This window comes from Zosterops lateralis (assembly GCF_965231275.1).
Source record: "Zosterops lateralis genome assembly, chromosome: 5".
Lineage (NCBI taxonomy): Eukaryota > Metazoa > Chordata > Aves > Passeriformes > Zosteropidae > Zosterops > Zosterops lateralis.
The window spans coordinates 1150858-1168436 of NC_139766.1; the positions used below are offsets into that span (position 1 = coordinate 1150858).

A 17579-nucleotide genomic window follows, 5' to 3' on the forward strand; every position below is an offset into this window, starting at 1 on the left:
GAGAGCTGGAGAGGGACTGGGGCCAAGGGCTGCAGGGACAGGACACAGGGAATGGATCCCACTGGGAAAGGGGACATTGGGCTGGGATCTTGGGCAGGAATTGCTGGCAATGGAATTCCCACATTTGCTGGGGCTGCCCCTGGATCCCTGGGAATGTCCAAGGCCAGGTTGGATCCACCTGGGACAGTGGGATTGTCCCTGCCCATGGATGGGGTGGGATTTAAGGTCCTTTCCCAACCCAACCCGTTCCATAATTCTGGAGCTCTTTTGCTCTGGGAGAGCTGGGAATGTTCCCCTGGAGAAGGGAAAATCCAGGGAATGCTCCGAGTCCCTGAAGGGGAAAACTCCAGGAGAGCTGGAGAGGGACTGGGGCCAAGGCCAGGTTGGATCCACCTGGGATGGTGGGACTGGGATGGGATTTAAAGTCTTTTCCCACCCAGGACATTCCATGAGGATTTAGCTCTGAGCTCCAAAACTCACGGGGACACTTTGGGGAGCAGCCCTGGCCTATCCCAGGAACAGAAATTCCCCTTCCATGGAAAATGGGATCATGGGGGTGTCAGGACAGGCTCAGTCCAGCAGCCTCTTCCCAGACACGATGAACATTCCCATTCCAGCTCCATCCCTCGGTTTCTGACCCTGCTCCCGGATCCCAGCCTTGGACAAGTCCCATCGGGATCCTTGGGAATGGTTGAGGATGTTCCGACTGCAGAATTGGGATCTGAGACAGATCCAATTAAAGATTTACAGCCACAATCCTGTTTTGTCCAGGATTGACCACACTGGGCTTTTCCTGGGATTTTCTGAGTCCTGTGTGTCCCAGGAGAGCTGGGGCGTGCTCTGACCGTGCCCAGTCCCTGAGAATCCTTCAAAAAAACCCATCCCAGGCTGATAAATAGAAACAAAAAGCAGAATCTTGAAAGGAACTTTATCTGCAGCTGCCAGAGCCCAGGGAGGGGGTGTGGAACAGCACTTTGGGAACTCCCAAGGATATCAGGATATCAGGATTTCATCCTGGGGTGACACCCTAGGGGGCTTTGGTGGTCAGGGAGAGGTGGAGCACCCATGGGTGATAATCCCTGTCTGCTCCATGGCTGAGGGAGCAGCTCCTGCCACAAAAAACAGGGATAAGAGGCTCCCTCATGGAGAGCAGCAGCTTCCCAGCTGGTGAAAAGGGAAAAAATGGGAGAAAAAGCTCTGGGAAATGTTGGAATCAGGAAATTCAAACTGGAGTGAGAATTACACCCTGTGTGGTGTCAGAGGTTGGACAGGGGCAGCTCCAAGCTGAGCACACTCAGATGGTTTTTCCAGAATTTTCCCTGGATCAAACTCTGGAAAATCCAGCCCAACACTTTCCCCCTTCAGTGAGATCTAATCCATGGCTGATTTTATCCTGAATATCCGTGGGCAAGGACAGAGGTGGGGACAACACCTGCAGGGTCAGCAGGGGGTTTGAGGAGCTCCTGGAGTTGGGAATATTCCTGGGCTGGAATTGCACTGAGTGTCCTTTGGATTGAGGAGGAGCTTTCCTGGTGCTCCAGGTTCACTCCAGGGGCTGGAATTGCACTGAGTGCTGCCTTTGGATTGAGGAGGAGCTTTCCTGGTGCTCCAGGCTCTCTCCAGGGACTGGAATTGCACTGGGTGCTGCCTTTGGATTGAGGAGGAGCTTTCCTGGTGCTCCAGGCTCTCTCCAGGGACTGGAATTGCACTGAGTGCTGCCTTTGGATTGAGGAGGAGCTTTCCTGGTGCTCCAGGTTCACTCCAGGGACTGGAATTGCACTGAGTGTCCTTTGGATTGAGGAGGAGCTTTCCTGGTGCTCCAGGCTCTCTCCAAGGGCTGGAATTGCACTGAGTGCTGCCTTTGGATTGAGGAGGAGCTTTCCTGGTGCTCCAGGCTCTCTCCAGGGACTGGAATTGCACTGAGTGCTGCCTTTGGATTGAGGAGGAGCTTTCCTGGTGCTCCAGGCTCTCTCCAGGGACTGGAATTGCACTGAGTGCTGCCTTTGGATTGAGGAGGAGCTTTCCTGGTGCTCCAGGCTCTCTCCAGGGGCTGGAATTGCACTGAGTGCTGCCTTTGGATTGAGGAGGAACTTTCCTGGTGCTCCAGGTTCACTCCAAGCCCCAGAGCTGCACTGGGGGAGCCTGGAGAAGGGCAGGGAAAGGTTTGGAGCAAGGCTGGGATAGTGGAAGGTGTCCTTGCCCATGGAAAAGCTGGAATGGGATGAGTCTTCCAGCCCAAACCTCTCCGTGATTCCACAAACTTCCCAATGTTTTAATTCTCTGCTAGAATGTCCTTAAATCAAAGCCTGAACGTGTCCCTTTAACTCCCCCTTCTCCTCTCCAGCTCCATTCCCTTTCCCTCTATTTCTTTTTTTTTTTTCTTTTGCCTGGATTTCTCCTTTTTAACACTTTCCCTGGAAAATAAAAGGACCAACCCCAAACCCCAAACCCCGTTCCCCGTTCCTGGCTTGTCAGGGGAGCGTGTTGGAACAAATCCTGGCTTGGAAAACAATCCCAGCTCCCTGCAAGAGCTCCCCAAAGGCAGGCCCTGCACGGTTGGGTGCTCCTGACTCATCCCAGACCTTCTCACCTGTGACCACTTTTGGTCCTGATCCCTTTTTGCTGCTCCTTCTCTTACTCAGGGCTTTGGTCGGGTCCCAATTTAAGAGGCGAGAGAGGTAAAAACCGACCTGTGGGAGTTTCCAGGGGAGCTTTGAGTCATGGTTTGTGTCTCACCCTGGGCAGAGCTGAGGCAGCTCCAGGGTTGGGGGGGATTTTCATCCAGGGGTTCTCCCAGCTGGAAAATGGAATTTAAAGTCGTCGATGGAAGCGAATCAAAGATTTTCAGTTCCGTCTCAAATAAATTGCAAATTTATCCGTCTCGGATAAATTACAAATAATTTATCTGCCCAAGAGCTGGGGCTGCTGGAGCAGAGCAGAGGCCGAGGGTTTTTCATCTGTTTGAAATTCCCTGTGGAACACCCGTCCTCCTCCTCCTCCTCCTCCTCCATCCCCCGAGCTCATTCTCGGCTCCTGTGCCGCGTAAATGTGATAAATAAACGTTGTGAGCTCCCTTTGAAGCTGCCCACAGATCTGGAGCCCACAGAAGTGTAAATCAACACTTATGGCCATGAAGGGCTTCTTAAAAAGTGCCTTTTTTTTTTTTTTAATTTTTTTTTTCTTTTTTTGGTGTAGCTGGCCCAGGGGCTGTGGTTTGCCCGAGGATTTTTATCAAGCCTGGTGTGATGGATTTCTCCTTGAGAAGGAGAGTCTGGATTGTTCCCTTCTCTCAGTGCTGGGCTGGGCAGACTCCCCCAAAAACCAGCTGAGGTTTAATTGGTTTTGTGTAAAAATCTGAATTAACTCAGTGAGTGAGTGAAGTGTGAGGAGTGAACGTGGCTGAGCTCATCCCGTGGGTTCGATCCTGTCCAGGTCCATGGGCAGAGACATCTCCCACCAATGTCCAGCCTGGCCTGGGACATTCCCAGGGATCCAGGGGCAGCCCCAGCAAATGTGGGAATTCCATTCCCAGCAATTCCTGCCCAAGATCCCAGCCCAATGTCCCCTTTCCCAGTGGGATCCATTCCCTGTGTCCTGTCCCTGCAGCCCTTGGCCCCAGTCCCTCTCCAGCTCTCCTGGAGTTTTCCCCTTCAGGGACTCTGAGCATTCCCTGCACTTTTCCCTTCTCCAGGGGAACATTCCCAGCTCTCCCAGCCTGGCTCCAGAGCCGAATCCTGGAATTTTTTTTTTTGTTGGGAAAGACCTTAAATCCCATCTCATTCCAACCCCAAAACCTTCCCCTATCCCAGGCTGCTCCAAGCCCCAATATCCAACCTGGACAATTCCAGGGCAGCACAAACAGGAATTATTGGGAATCTGGTGGGGTCCTGCTGCCACAGCAGTTCCCTTGTCCTGCCCAGGGAATACTGAACTGCAAAATCCATGGAATTAGTCCTGGATTAAATCCAGGTTTGGAAAAGGAGCAGGAGCAGGAGACGAGGGTAATTCATAGGGTGAGAGCAAAGCCAAGGGAGAATTGCATTTTCCTCATCGCACACTCAATGCCAAACACTTGGATTTGAGGAAAATTGATACTTAGGAATATCAGACACGAGGTGGATGGATTTTCCGAGGTGGAAGAGACTTTTTTAGGGAATGAGGAGTGAAGGGGGTTGAGGTTGAGCCTGTGCTGGGCACTGGGGAGAACAAACCCCCATCCAACGCTGCATTTCCAAACTCCTTTTGTTTAATGACCTGGAATGGAGTTAAAAAAAAAAAAAAAAAAAACCAAAAAAAACCCAACAAAACCCTCCCATTGTTGGGCCTCGTTTCCTGAGCCGAGGGAGAACTTTGTCAGCCAAACCTCCGACAAATTGTCTGCTCTGATAACAAGTTAACGCCGGGGAAGGGGAGAGGCCGAGCCCCTCCTCGTCCCCACACAAACTCAAAGCAGGAGCCTTGAGTTTACACCTTGCAATAATAATCCCCGTGCTTTTATCTGATCCCGGGGGGGATTTTATAACTCTGGAATGGTTCTCTGGCAGGGCTCCAGCCCTACTGTCATTTTTTATTAATGTTCTTTTTTTTTTTCCTTTTTTTTTTTCTCCCCCACCCCCATAGCCCGTCTGCTTTCCTGCTTTTTTTTTCATTATATTTTTTATTCCTCCCCTTTCTTTTTTTTTTTTTTTTTTTTTTTTTTTTTTTTTCTTTTTTTTTTTTTTTTTTTTCTTTTTCCCTCCTCCTAAAATTGTTTAAGGAATATGTATCCCATTCCTGGGGATGTGGGGAAATGATGTTTGAAAATCTCGGTGTCTCGGCCCATTAGAAGGGTCTGTAAAACCATCACAGCAGGAACTAATCAAAAGTACCAAAGGCAGCCTTTAAATCAGTGCTCCCTTTAAATCACCGACCCCTTCTCCCCGGGCCTTATCTCGTGTCTCATCAGGAAAAACCTAATTAGATTCTGCTCAAAAGTAAATACTGGTGGGTGGAGGTGAGGGGAGGTGAGGCTCGACGGGTGCGGAAAACGAGGTGAAGTTATGAAAATAACGATTGGTGGAGTGTTAAAGGAGCTCCTTCCTCCTGGAGAGGGTGAAACGACTTTTCCGTAGGGTGGCTCTGGGGGCAGAGCTTGGAGGAGACCCTGGCCTTGCTCTGGGAATGGTCCCGTGGAATTGGGAATGATCCCATGGCCTTGGGAATGGCTCCGTGGAGCTGGGAATGACTCCATGATTTTGGGAGTGACTCCATGGCAGTGGGAATGATCCCATGGTGTTGGGAATGATCCCATGGGATTGGGAATGACTCCATGGAGCTGGGAATGACTCCATGGCAGTGGGAATGATTCCATGGCTTTGGGAGTGACTCCATGGCATTGGGAATGACTCCATGATGTTGGGAGTGACTCCATGGCAGTGGGAATGATTCCATGGTGTTGGGAATGACTCTGTGGAGCTGGGAATGACTCCATGGTGTTGGGAATGATCCCATGGCATTGGGAATGATCCCGTGGTGTTGGGAATGACTCCGTGGAGCTGGGAATGACTCCATGGCAGTGGGAATGACTCCATGGCATTGGGAGTGATCCTGTGGCATTGGGAATGACTCCATGGCAGTGGGAATGACTCCATGGCTTTGGGAATGACTCCATGGCAGTGGGAATGAGCCCATGGCTTTGGGAATGACTGCATGGTGTTGGGAATGATCCCATGGTGTTAGGAATGACTCCATGATGTTGGGAATGACTCTGTGGAGCTGGGAATGACCCCATGACAGTGGGAATGATCCCATGGCGTTGGGAGTGACTCCCATCATGTTGGGAATGACTCCATGGCTTTCAGAGTGACTCCATGACAGTGAAAATGGGCCCATGGGTTTGGGAATGGTTGCCTGACACTGGGAATGATCCCATGGCTTTGGGAGTGACTCCATGGTGTTGGGAATGACTCCATGATGTTGGGAATGTCTCTATGGCCTTGGGAATGACTCCATGGCATTGGGAATGACCCCATGGCAGTGGGAATGACTCCATGGTGTTGGGAATGACTCCATGGTGTTGGGAATATCTCCATGGCTTTGGTAGTGACTCCATGGCTTTGGGCATAATCCCGTTGTGTTGGGAATGATTCCATGGCACTGGGAATGACCCCACAGAGCTGAAAATGACTCCATGGCATTTGGAATGATCCTATGACATTGGGAGTGACTCCATGGCATTGAGAATGATCCCATGGTGTTGGGAATGATCCCGTTGTGTTGGGAATGACTCCGTGGAGCTGGGAATGACTCCATGGCAGTGAGAAGGATTTAGTGGCATTGGGAATGATCCCATGGCATTGGGAATGATCCCATGGCTTTGGGAGTGACTCTGTGGCATTGGGAATGACCCCATGGCAGTGGGAATGACTCCATGGTGTTGGGAATGACCCCATGGCAGTGGGAATGACTCCATGGCATTGGGAATGACTCCATGGAGCTGGGAATGACTCCATGATGTTGGGAATGACTCCATGGCTTTGGGAATAACCCCATGGCATTAGGAATGATCCCGTGGTGTTGGGAATGACTCCATGGCACTGGGAATGGCTGCATGGTGTTGGGAATGATCCCATGGCTTTGGGAATGATCCTATGGCAGTGGGAATGAGCCCATGGCTTTGGGAGTGACTCCATGGCACTGGGACTGATCCTATGGCCTTGGGAATAACTCCATGGTGTTGGGAATGATCCCATGGGGTTGGGAATGACTCCGTGGAGCCGGGAATGACCCCATGGCATTGGGAATGACTCCATGGCACTGGAACTGATCCTATGGCCTTGGGAATGGCTCCAGGGTGTTTGGAATGACTCCATGGCATTGGGAATGATCCCGTGGTGTTGGGAATGACTCCATGGCATTGGGAGTGACTCCATGGCATTGGGAATGATCCCATGGCCTTTGGAATGATCCCATGGCATCGGGAATGACTCCATCATGTTGGGAATGAGCCCATGACTTTGGGAGTGACTCCATGGCACTGGGACTGATCCTATGGCCTTGGGAATAACTCCATGGTGTTGGGAATGATCCCATGGGGTTGGGAATGACTCTGTGGAGCTGAGAATGATTCCATGGCATTGGGAATGACTCCATGGCATTGGTAGTGACTCCATGGCAGTGGGAATGATCCCATGGCTTTGGGAATGATTCCCTGGCACTAGGAATGATCTCATGGCCTTCGGAATGATCCCATGGTGTTGGTTATGACTCCATGGCACTGGGAGATATTCTGTGGTGTTGGGAATGACTCCATGGTGTTGGGAATGACTCTGTGGCATTGGGAATGACCCCATGGCAGTGGGAATGATCCCATGGCTTTGAGAGTGACTCCATGGCCTTGGGAATGATCCCATGGCCTTGGGAATGATCCCATTGTGTTGGGAATGACTCTGTGGAGCTGGGAATGACTTGATGGCAGTGGGAATGATCCCATGACAGTGGGAATGACTCCATGATGTTAGGAATGACTCCATGGCATTGGGAATGACTCCATGGTGTTGGGAATGACTCCATGGTGTTGGGAATGATCCCATGGCTTTGGGAGTGACTCCATGGCAGTGGGAATGATCCCATGGCTTTGGGAATGATTCTCTGGCACTAGGAATGATCTCATGGCCTTCAGAATGATCCCATGGCTTTGGGAGTGACCCCATGGCATTGGGAATGATCCCACAGAGCTGGAAATGACTCCATGGCATTTGGGATGGTCCTATGACATTGGGAGTGACTCCATGGCATTGGGAATGACCCCATGGATCTGGGAATGACCCCACGGAGCTGGGAATGACTCCATGGAGCCAGGAATGACCCCATGGAGCTGGGAACGACCCCATGGAGCTGGGAACGACCCCATGGAGCTGGGAATGACCCCATGGAGCTGGGAATGACTCCATGGAGCTGGGAATGACTCCATGGAGCCGGGAATGACCCCATGGAGCTGGGAATGACCCCATGGAGCTGGGAGTGACCCCATGGAGCTGGGAATGACCCCATGGAGCTGGGAGTGACCCCATGGAGCTGGGAACGACCCCATGGAGCTGGGAATGACCCCATGGAGCTGGGAATGACCCCATGGAGCTGGGAGTGACCCCATGGAGCTGGGAATGACCCCATGGAGCTGGGAGTGACCCCATGGAGCTGGGAGTGACCCCATGGAGCTGGGAATGACCCCATGGAGCTGGGAGTGACCCCATGGAGCCGGGAATGACTCCATGGAGCCGGGAATGACCCCATGGAGCTGGGAATGACCCCATGGAGCTGGGAGTGACCCCATGGAGCCGGGAATGACCCCATGGAGCTGGGAATGACCCCATGGAGCTGGGAATGACCCCATGGAGCTGGGAGTGACCCCATGGAGCCGGGAATGACCCCATGGAGCTGGGAGTGACCCCATGGAGCTGGGAACGACCCCATGGAGCTGGGAGTGACCCCATGGAGCTGGGAACGACTCCATGGAGCTGGGAATGACCCCATGGAGCTGGGAATGACTCCATGGAGCCGGGAATGACCCCATGGAGCTGGGAATGACCCCATGGAGCTGGGAATGACCCCATGGAGCTGGGAGTGACCCCATGGAGCTGGGAGTGACCCCATGGAGCCGGGAATGACCCCATGGCATTGGGGTGCAGGTTTGCAGCCGGGGTCACTCGATCTCGAGGAGTTGAGTTGCTTTGAAAAACCCAACTCTGAAAAATCCAATTACAAAAAAAAAAAAAAATCAACTCCAGCTCAGTTGGGTTGAGAGGAGTAGGGAAGGAGGAGTTGCTGTTCACCAGCTTGTGGGAGTTTTTTCAGGATGGATCCTGGAATGAGGAATGAAAGTCCCTCCTGTTGAGGGCTCTGAATCCCGGGATTCGGGTTTGGGTGGGAAGGGACCTTAAAAATCATCCAGTGCCACCCTTGCCATGGGCAGGGACACCTCCCACCATCCCTGGTGGATCCAATTCCTGTCAGGACCTGGGAATTGTGCCCTGTAGAAAGAGAATTCCTGTCAGGACCTGGGAATTGTGCCCTGTGGAAAGAGAATTCCTGTCAGGACCTGGGAATTGTGCCCTGTGGAAAGAGAATTCCTGTCAGGACCTGGGAATTGTGCCCTGTAGAAAGAGAATTCCTGTCAGGACCTGGGAATTGTGCCCTGTGGAAAGAGAATTCCTGTCAGGACCTGGGAATTGTGCCCTGTGGAAAGAGAATTCCTGTCAGGACCTGGGAATTGTGCCTTATGGAAAGAGAATTCCTGTCAGGACCTGGGAATTGTGCCTTATGGAAAGAGAATTCCTGTCAGGAATTGGGAATTGTGCCTTATGGAAAGAGAATTCCTGTCAGGAACTGGGAATTCTGTCTTATGGAAAGAGAATTCCTGTCAGGACCTGGGAATTGTGTCCTGTGGAAAGAGAATTCCTGTCAGGACCTGGGAATTGTGCATAATGGAAAAAGAATTCCTGTCAGGACCTGGGAATTGTGTCCTGTGGAAAGAGAATTCCTGTCAGGACCTGGGAATTGTGCCCTGTGGAAAGAGAATTCCTGTCAGGACCTGGGAATTGTGTCCTGTGGAAAGAGAATTCCTGTCAGGACCTGGGAATTCTGTCCTGTGGAAAGAGAATTCCTGTCAGGACCTGGGAATTGTGTCCTGTGGAAAGAGAATTCCTGTCAGGACCTGGGAATTGTGCCCTGTGGAAAGAGAATTCCTGTCAGGAATTGGGAATTGTGCCCTGTGGGAAGAGAATTCCTGTCAGGAATTGGGAATTGTGCCCTGTGGGAAGAGAATTCCTGTCAGGACCTGGGAATTGTGTCCTGTGGAAAGAGAATTCCTGTCAGGACCTGGGAATTGTGTCCTGTGGAAAGAGAATTCCTGTCAGGACCTGGGAATTGTGCCTTATGGAAAGAGAATTCCTGTCAGGACCTGGGAATTGTGTCCTGTGGAAAGAGAATTCCTGTCAGGACCTGGGAATTGTGCCCTGTGGAAAGAGAATTCCTGTCAGGACCTGGGAATTGTGTCCTGTGGAAAGAGAATTCCTGTCAGGACCTGGGAATTGTGCCTTATGGAAAGAGAATTCCTGTCAGGAATTGGGAATTGTGCCCTGTGGAAAGAGAATTCCTGTCAGGACCTGGGAATTGTGCCCTGTGGAAAGAGAATTCCTGTCAGGAATTGGGAATTGTGCCCTGTGGAAAGAGAATTCCTGTCAGGACCTGGGAATTCTGCTTTATAGAAAGAGAATTCCTGTCAGGACCTGGGAATTGTGCCCTGTGGAAAGAGAATTCCTGTCAGGAATTGGGAATTGTGCATAATGGAAAGAGAATTCCTGTCAGGACCTGGGAATTCTGCTTTATAGAAAGAGAATTCCTGTCAGGACCTGGGAATTCTGCTTTATAGAAAGAGAATTCCTGTCAGGACCTGGGAATTGTGTCCTGTGGAAAGAGAATTCCTGTCAGGAATTGGGAATTGTGCCCTGTGGGAAGAGAATTCCTGTCAGGACCTGGGAATTGTGTCCTGTGGAAAGAGAATTCCTGTCAGGACCTGGGAATTGTGTCCTGTGGAAAGAGAATTCCTGTCAGGACCTGGGAATTGTGCCCTGTGGAAAGAGAATTCCTGTCAGGAACTGGGAATTGTGTCCTGTGGAAAGAGAATTCCTGTCAGGACCTGGGAATTGTGCCCTGTGGAAAGAGAATTCCTGTCAGGACCTGGGAATTGTGCATAATGGAAAAAGAATTCCTGTCAGGACCTGGGAATTGTGTCCTGTGGAAAGAGAATTCCTGTCAGGACCTGGGAATTGTGCCCTGTGGAAAGAGAATTCCTGTCAGGACCTGGGAATTGTGTCCTGTGGAAAGAGAATTCCTGTCAGGACCTGGGAATTGTGTCCTGTGGAAAGAGAATTCCTGTCAGGACCTGGGAATTGTGCCTTATGGAAAGAGAATTCCTGTCAGGACCTGGGAATTGTGCCCTGTGGAAAGAGAATTCCTGTCAGGAACTGGGAATTGTGCCCTGTGGAAAGAGAATTTCTGTCAGGAATTGGGAATTGTGCCCTGTGGGAAGAGAATTCCTGTCAGGACCTGGGAATTGTGCCCTGTGGAAAGAGAATTCCTGTCAGGACCTGGGAATTGTGCCCTGTGGAAAGAGAATTCCTGTCAGGAATTGGGAATTGTGCCCTGTGGAAAGAGAATTCCTGTCAGGACCTGGGAATTGTGCCTTATGGAAAGAGAATTCCTGTCAGGACCTGGGAATTGTGCCCTGTGGAAAGAGAATTCCTGTCAGGACCTGGGAATTCTGCCCTGTGGAAAGAGAATTCCTGTCAGGACCTGGGAATTGTGCCTTATGGAAAGAGAATTCCTGTCAGGACCTGGGAATTGTGTCCTGTGGAAAGAGAATTCCTGTCAGGACCTGGGAATTGTGTCCTGTGGAAAGAGAATTCCTGTCAGGACCTGGGAATTGTGTCCTGTGGAAAGAGAATTCCTGTCAGGACCTGGGAATTGTGTCCTGTGGAAAGAGAATTCCTGTCAGGACCTGGGAATTGTGCCCTGTGGAAAGAGAATTCCTGTCAGGACCTGGGAATTGTGCCCTGTGGAAAGAGAATTCCTGTCAGGACCTGGGAATTGTGTCCTGTGGAAAGAGAATTCCTGTCAGGAATTGGGAATTGTGCCCTGTGGAAAGAGAATTCCTGTCAGGACCTGGGAATTCTGCCTTATGGAAAGAGAATTCCTGTCAGGACCTGGGAATTGTGCCCTGTGGAAAGAGAATTCCTGTCAGGAATTGGGAATTGTGCCTTATGGAAAGAGAATTCCTGTCAGGACCTGGGAATTGTGTCCTGTGGAAAGAGAATTCCTGTCAGGAATTGGGAATTGTGCCCTGTGGAAAGAGAATTCCTGTCAGGAATTGGGAATTGTGTCCTCTGGAAAGAGAATTCCTGTCAGGACCTGGGAATTGTGCCCTGTGGAAAGAGAATTCCTGTCAGGACCTGGGAATTGTGCCCTGTGGAAAGAGAATTCCTGTCAGGACCTGGGAATTCTGCATGGGATTTCTCATCCTTTGGGGGTTTTGGGGGCTCCCCCAGCCTGGGTTTTGTTGGGACACTCAGAGTGTCACCCTGAGCTCCTCCAGAGCCTTTGTCAGGAACAGAAACCCCCCAAAAACCCCCCAAAATCCCCCAAAACCCCCCAAAACCCCCCCAAAAACCCCCCAGTGCTCCTCGACAGGTCGGGTTTGATCCTTCCTGTGCCACAGCAAATCCTGGAAATCAAACCCATGGAAGGATTGAGGATTGTTCTGCTGCTGGGAATGATCCAGCAGGGAATTCTGTAGGATAATCCCCAATTTTTTCCTCTGGGCCTCCTTCCCCCAGCTCTGCCTTTCCCCGACGCCGAAACCAAACCCTCGGTGACTTCACGGAGCGGCAGAAAATCCGATATTTCTCACTTTTAGGTCACCTCAGTCCAGATTGTTTCCTGCTGGGAGAAAAAGGGGGGTTGGGAATGACCCTGGTGGAGATGGAAAAACCATTCCTGTTCCTTCTGGAGTGTCCTGGATCGTTCCTTCATTTGGGGCATTCCTGTTTTTGCTGTATGGGAATATTCCCCGTCGCAGGTCGGGATTTGGTTCAAATATTCCCAGAAAGGGAAGAGAAAAAAAAATCTCCACCAAATGTGAGGTGGAGAGAAAAAAAAATCTCCACCAAATCTCTGACCAAATGTGAGAGGCCAAATTTCAGGAAGAAATCCCTCGAAAATCTCATCAAATTTAAAACTCCCCACCACAAAAAAAACCTGAAAAATGAAAGTTCTTCAAGGTCCAAATTGAGGAAATCTTTTGTGCCATCAGGAGCAAGTTCTGGTTGATTTTTAGGTGATCTGGGAGTTGGGACATTCAATTTTTTCCTTTTTTTTCCTTTTTTTTCCTTTTTTTTTTTTTTTTTCTTTTAATATTTTATTTTATTTTTTTTTATTATTATTTTATTTTTTTATTTATTTATTTTTAATTTATATTTTTTATTCAGAGGGTGATGAGGCCCTGGAAGTGTCCAAGGCCAGGTTGGGCATTGGGGTTTGGAGCACCTGGGACAGTGGAAGGTCCCTGGGGAGTGGAATGAGATGAACTTTATGGTCCCTTCCAACCCAAACCCTTCCTAAATTCCGTGATTTTTCCCAGCTGGTGCTTGGACTTGAATCCAGGTCAAAATTCTTCTCTTGATAAATCGATTTATTCGCATTAAAAACTCAAAATCAAAGCGTGAGGAGGGGGGTAAATTCCCACGTGGAGCTCCTTGTCCTGGAGGAACTGATTCCCTTGATTTCTAAAGAAATCTAAATATTTCTAAAGAACTGGAAGTTATGAGTTCTTATCAATATTTGGTTTGGATCTTATCAGTATTGACACGTGGCTCACAGAGTGCTCCCACAGCAGAGCTGGATGGAGGGAAGAATAATCCCTGTTGGAAAACAGGGGTGACACCAAAATTAGTTGGAAAATAAAGATGACACCAAGATTAAATCTCTGTTGAAAAATAGAGGTGGCACCAAGATTAAATCCCTGTTGGAAACCAGAGGTGAGACCAAGATTAAATCCTGTTGAAAAACAGAGGTGACACCAAAATTAGTTGGAAAATAAAGGTGGCACCAAGATTAATCCCTGTTGGAAAATAAAGATGGCACCAAAATTAAATCCCTGTTGGAAAACAGAGATGGCACCAAGATTAAATCCCTGTTGGAAAACAGAGGTGACACCAAAATTAGTTGGAAAACAGAGGTGACACCAAGATAAATCCCTGTTGGAAAATAAAGGTGACACCAAGATAAATCCCTGTTGGAAACAGAAGTGACACCAAGATTAAATCCCTGTTGGAAAATAAAGGTGACACCAAGATTAAATCCCTGTTGGAAAATAGAGGTGGCACCAAGATTAAATCCCTGTTGGAAAATAGAGATGACACCAAAATTAGTTGGAAAACAGAGGTGACACCAAAATTAAATCCCTGTTGGAAAATAAAGGTGACACCAAGATAAATCCCTGTTGGAAACCAGAGGTGAGACCAAGATTAAATCCTGTTGAAAAACAGAGGTGACACCAAAATTAGTTGGAAAATAAAGATGACACCAAGATTAAATCCCTGTTGGAAAATAAAGGTGACACCAAGATTAGTTGGAAAATAAAGATGACACCAAGATTAAATCCCTGTTGGAAAACAGAGGTGACACCAAGATTAATCCCTGTTGGAAAGTAGAGGTGGCACCAAAATTAAATCCCTGTTGGAAAACAGAGATGACACCAAGATTAAATCCCTGTTGGAAAACAGAGGTGGCACCAAAATTAGTTGGAAAATAAAGGTGACACCAAGATTAATCCCTGTTGGAAACCAGAGGTGACACCAAAATTAGTTGGAAAATAAAGGTGACACCAAGATTAGTTGGAAACCAGAGGTGGCACCAAGGCTGGGGATTCTCAAAGAGCATTTCCACAAATCCTCGGTGACACCAACTCCGTTTCCAGCCTGAAATTCCACACTGAGGGTTCCAGGGCTTGGCAGCATCATCCTCCAGCTCGTTATCCCAAATTTCCCTCTCCCATGACGGGACCGGCTCCTCCCTTCTTAATGATCCGTGTCCAGCTCAAGGGTTTCATCCAAAAACTCGGCCTTTTCCCACTCTTTGATTCTCCCCTCGGCACAAGGAGAAGGATTACATAAACTGGAGGGTTTAACGAGCGCGCCGGGCTCGGCTTTTGGGGGAATTTCCACCGGATTCAGGGTTATAACTTCATTAAATTTGGGGTTGGGAAACTCCAAACTCGAGGCGGCGGCGCTGGGCGGACCCGAGGGTGGGTCCGAGCCCCGACCCTTTGTTGTGTTCTCTTCTGAAGGACCAAACTCTCCCGCCCCTTTTTTGAAGTCCTAATTCCCTTTATGGGATGTTGCAAGGGGTTTTCTATAGAAGTGCTGCCTCTGAAGTCCCAGAGTCCCCCTCGGGTGCCAAAAATGCCCCTTTTTCCCCAACGATTCCTCATCAGGAGCAGAACTTGGTCCTGGGCAGTGTCCACCCAGACCTTTCCCTCTGGGCCTTTCTTGCAAAAAAAATTCCCCCATTGTTGGGAATTTGTTCATCCCTTTTTAAAGGGATGGGAATTTAGGCTCAACTGGGAGTAAATAAACTCCAGGGCTACTCCTGCTTTGCAACCACTAGAGGTCAAGGTTGTGCTGTGGGATAACTCGTCCCGCAAGGATAAAATATCCCTAATTCCAATTATTGTTGTTCCAGCCACCTCCAGGGGCAGCTTTGTACACGGAATTTTGTTATCAATTACCCGGCTCGTTAATTAATTCAGATCTGGCTGTACCTGCTCGGGGTGAGGATTCCTTGATTTTCCAAGGAATGGGAATTTCCATGGCTGGATTGGCCAAGGAACGGGATCTTGGTGCTTTAATTGGATTTCAGTGTTCCCCAAATGTAGGAGTTACTCCAATGGGGTCCCTGGTGGAGTTTTTGCTTCCCAAGGAGAGATTTTTGTACACGGAATTTTGTTATCAATTACCCGGCTCGTTAATTAATTCAGGGCTGGCTGTGTGTGCTCGGGGTGAGGAGCACTTTGAGGTGGATTTTATCCCAGTTTGGATTGGGATTTCCATGGCTGGATTGGCCAAGGAACGGGATCTTGGTGCTTTAATTGGATTTCAGTGTTCCCCAAATGTAGGAGTTACTCCAATGGGGTTTTTGCTTCCCAAGGATTTTTGTACATGGAATTTTGTTATCAATTACCCGGCTCGTTAATTAATTCAGATCTGGCTGTACCTGCTCGGGGTGAGGATTCCTTGATTTTCCAAGGAATGGGAATTTCCATGGCTGGATTGGCCAAGGAACGGGATCTTGGTGCTTTAATTGGATTTCAGTGTTCCCCAAATGTAGGAGTTACTCCTGGTGGGGTTTTTGCTTCCCAAGGATTTTTGTACACGGAATTTTGTTATCAATTACCCGGCTCGTTAATTAATTCAGAGCTGGCTCGGGGTGAGGATTCCTTGATTTTCCAAGGAATGGGAATTTCCATGGCTGGATTGGCCAAGGAATGGGATCTTTGTGCTTTAATTGGATTTCAGTGTTCCCCAAATGTAGGAGTTACTCCAATGCTCGGCCCCTGGTGGAATTTTTGCTTCCCAAGGAGAGATTCCAAAGGGATTTGGAGGCTGGAAAAAAAAAAAATCAAAGCTGTTCCTGAATTATTTTTTGGGGGGGAAACGTTAAAACTTCCAAAAAAGGAAATAATTTGGGAGGTTTTCATGCGGATAAAGCTTTGTGCTCTCTGCAGTTCAGGTAGCAAAAAGGAATTATTAATTAGTGATTTTTGATTGTAATTAATGTTTTAATTCTCCCCCGGTGTGGCTGACAGCTGAATTTCTAACAGGTTTGATGTTTTTCCTGCTTCCCTGTAAATCCATTACCCGTGGAATGAGAGGATCTTTAAGATCCTTTTTGTGATTCCATGATTCCCACCCGCCTTTCCTCTGACACATAAAAAATCCACAGCAAAATACCGGGAAATCTGTGTCCAAATCCATAGAAATTCCACTTTTTCCCAGTGTTTATTTTCCAGTAACACCAGCCACACAAACCCTCATGTCCAGCAGTGCCACATCCATGGGATTGGCCTTTTTTTTCCTGCTTTTGGCTGGGATTTGGCCCTGGAGAAGACCCCTCCAGTGTCTTCCTTGTCCTCCAGTCTGAACTTGATCAATTCCCGAACAACTGGGGCTGAACCACTTTTCCTGCTGATTATTGTGCTCCATATCAAAGAAAAAAACAGGAATTTTTTTTCCAGGAGGGCACAGAGTGACCTTCACTACCAGACACCCCAAAAATCCCTGGAATCACTTCCCACCCCTGGGGAATTTGACCCTGGAGACCCTTCCAGTGTCTGTGCTGTTCCCATTCCTTGTCCTCGGGTCTGAACTTGATCAACTCCCGAACTATTGGGACTGAACCACTTTTCCTGCTGATTATTGTGCTCTATCTCAAAGAAAAAAACAGGGAATTTTTTTCCAGGAGGGCACAGACACCCCCAAAAATCCCTGGAATCACGTCCCACCCCTGTCAGGGATTTGACCCTGGAAACTCCTTGTGTGTCTTTGCTGTTCCCATTCCTTGTCCTCAGGTCTGAACTTTATCAACTCCCGAACTTTTCCTGCTGATTATTGTGCTCCATATCAAAGAAAAAAACAGGATTTTTTTTTCCAGGAGGGCACAGAGTGACCTTCACTACCAGACACCCCAAAAATCCCTGGAATCACTTCCCACCCCTGGCTGGGATTTGGCCCTGGAGACCCCTCCAGTGTCTTCCTTGTCCTCCAGTCTGAACTTGATCAACTCCCAAACAATTGGGGCTGAATCGCTTTTCCTGCTGATTATTGTGCTCCATATCAAAGAAAAAAACAGGATTTTTTTTTCCAGGAGGGCACAGTGTGACCTTCACTACCAGACACCCCCAAAAATTCCTGGAATCACTTCCCACCCCTGGGGGGTTTGACCCTGGAGACCCTTCCAGTGTCTTTGCTCTTCCCATTCCTTGTCCT

General features: G+C 49.0%; 1 protein-coding gene across 1 annotated transcript in view; it reads left to right on the forward strand.

Moving 5' to 3' along the window:
- Window positions 1–17579, forward strand: part of EXOC6B (exocyst complex component 6B) — a 412654-nt gene that overhangs the window by 134257 nt on the left and 260818 nt on the right. The gene's annotated exons all lie outside the window — the stretch shown is intronic.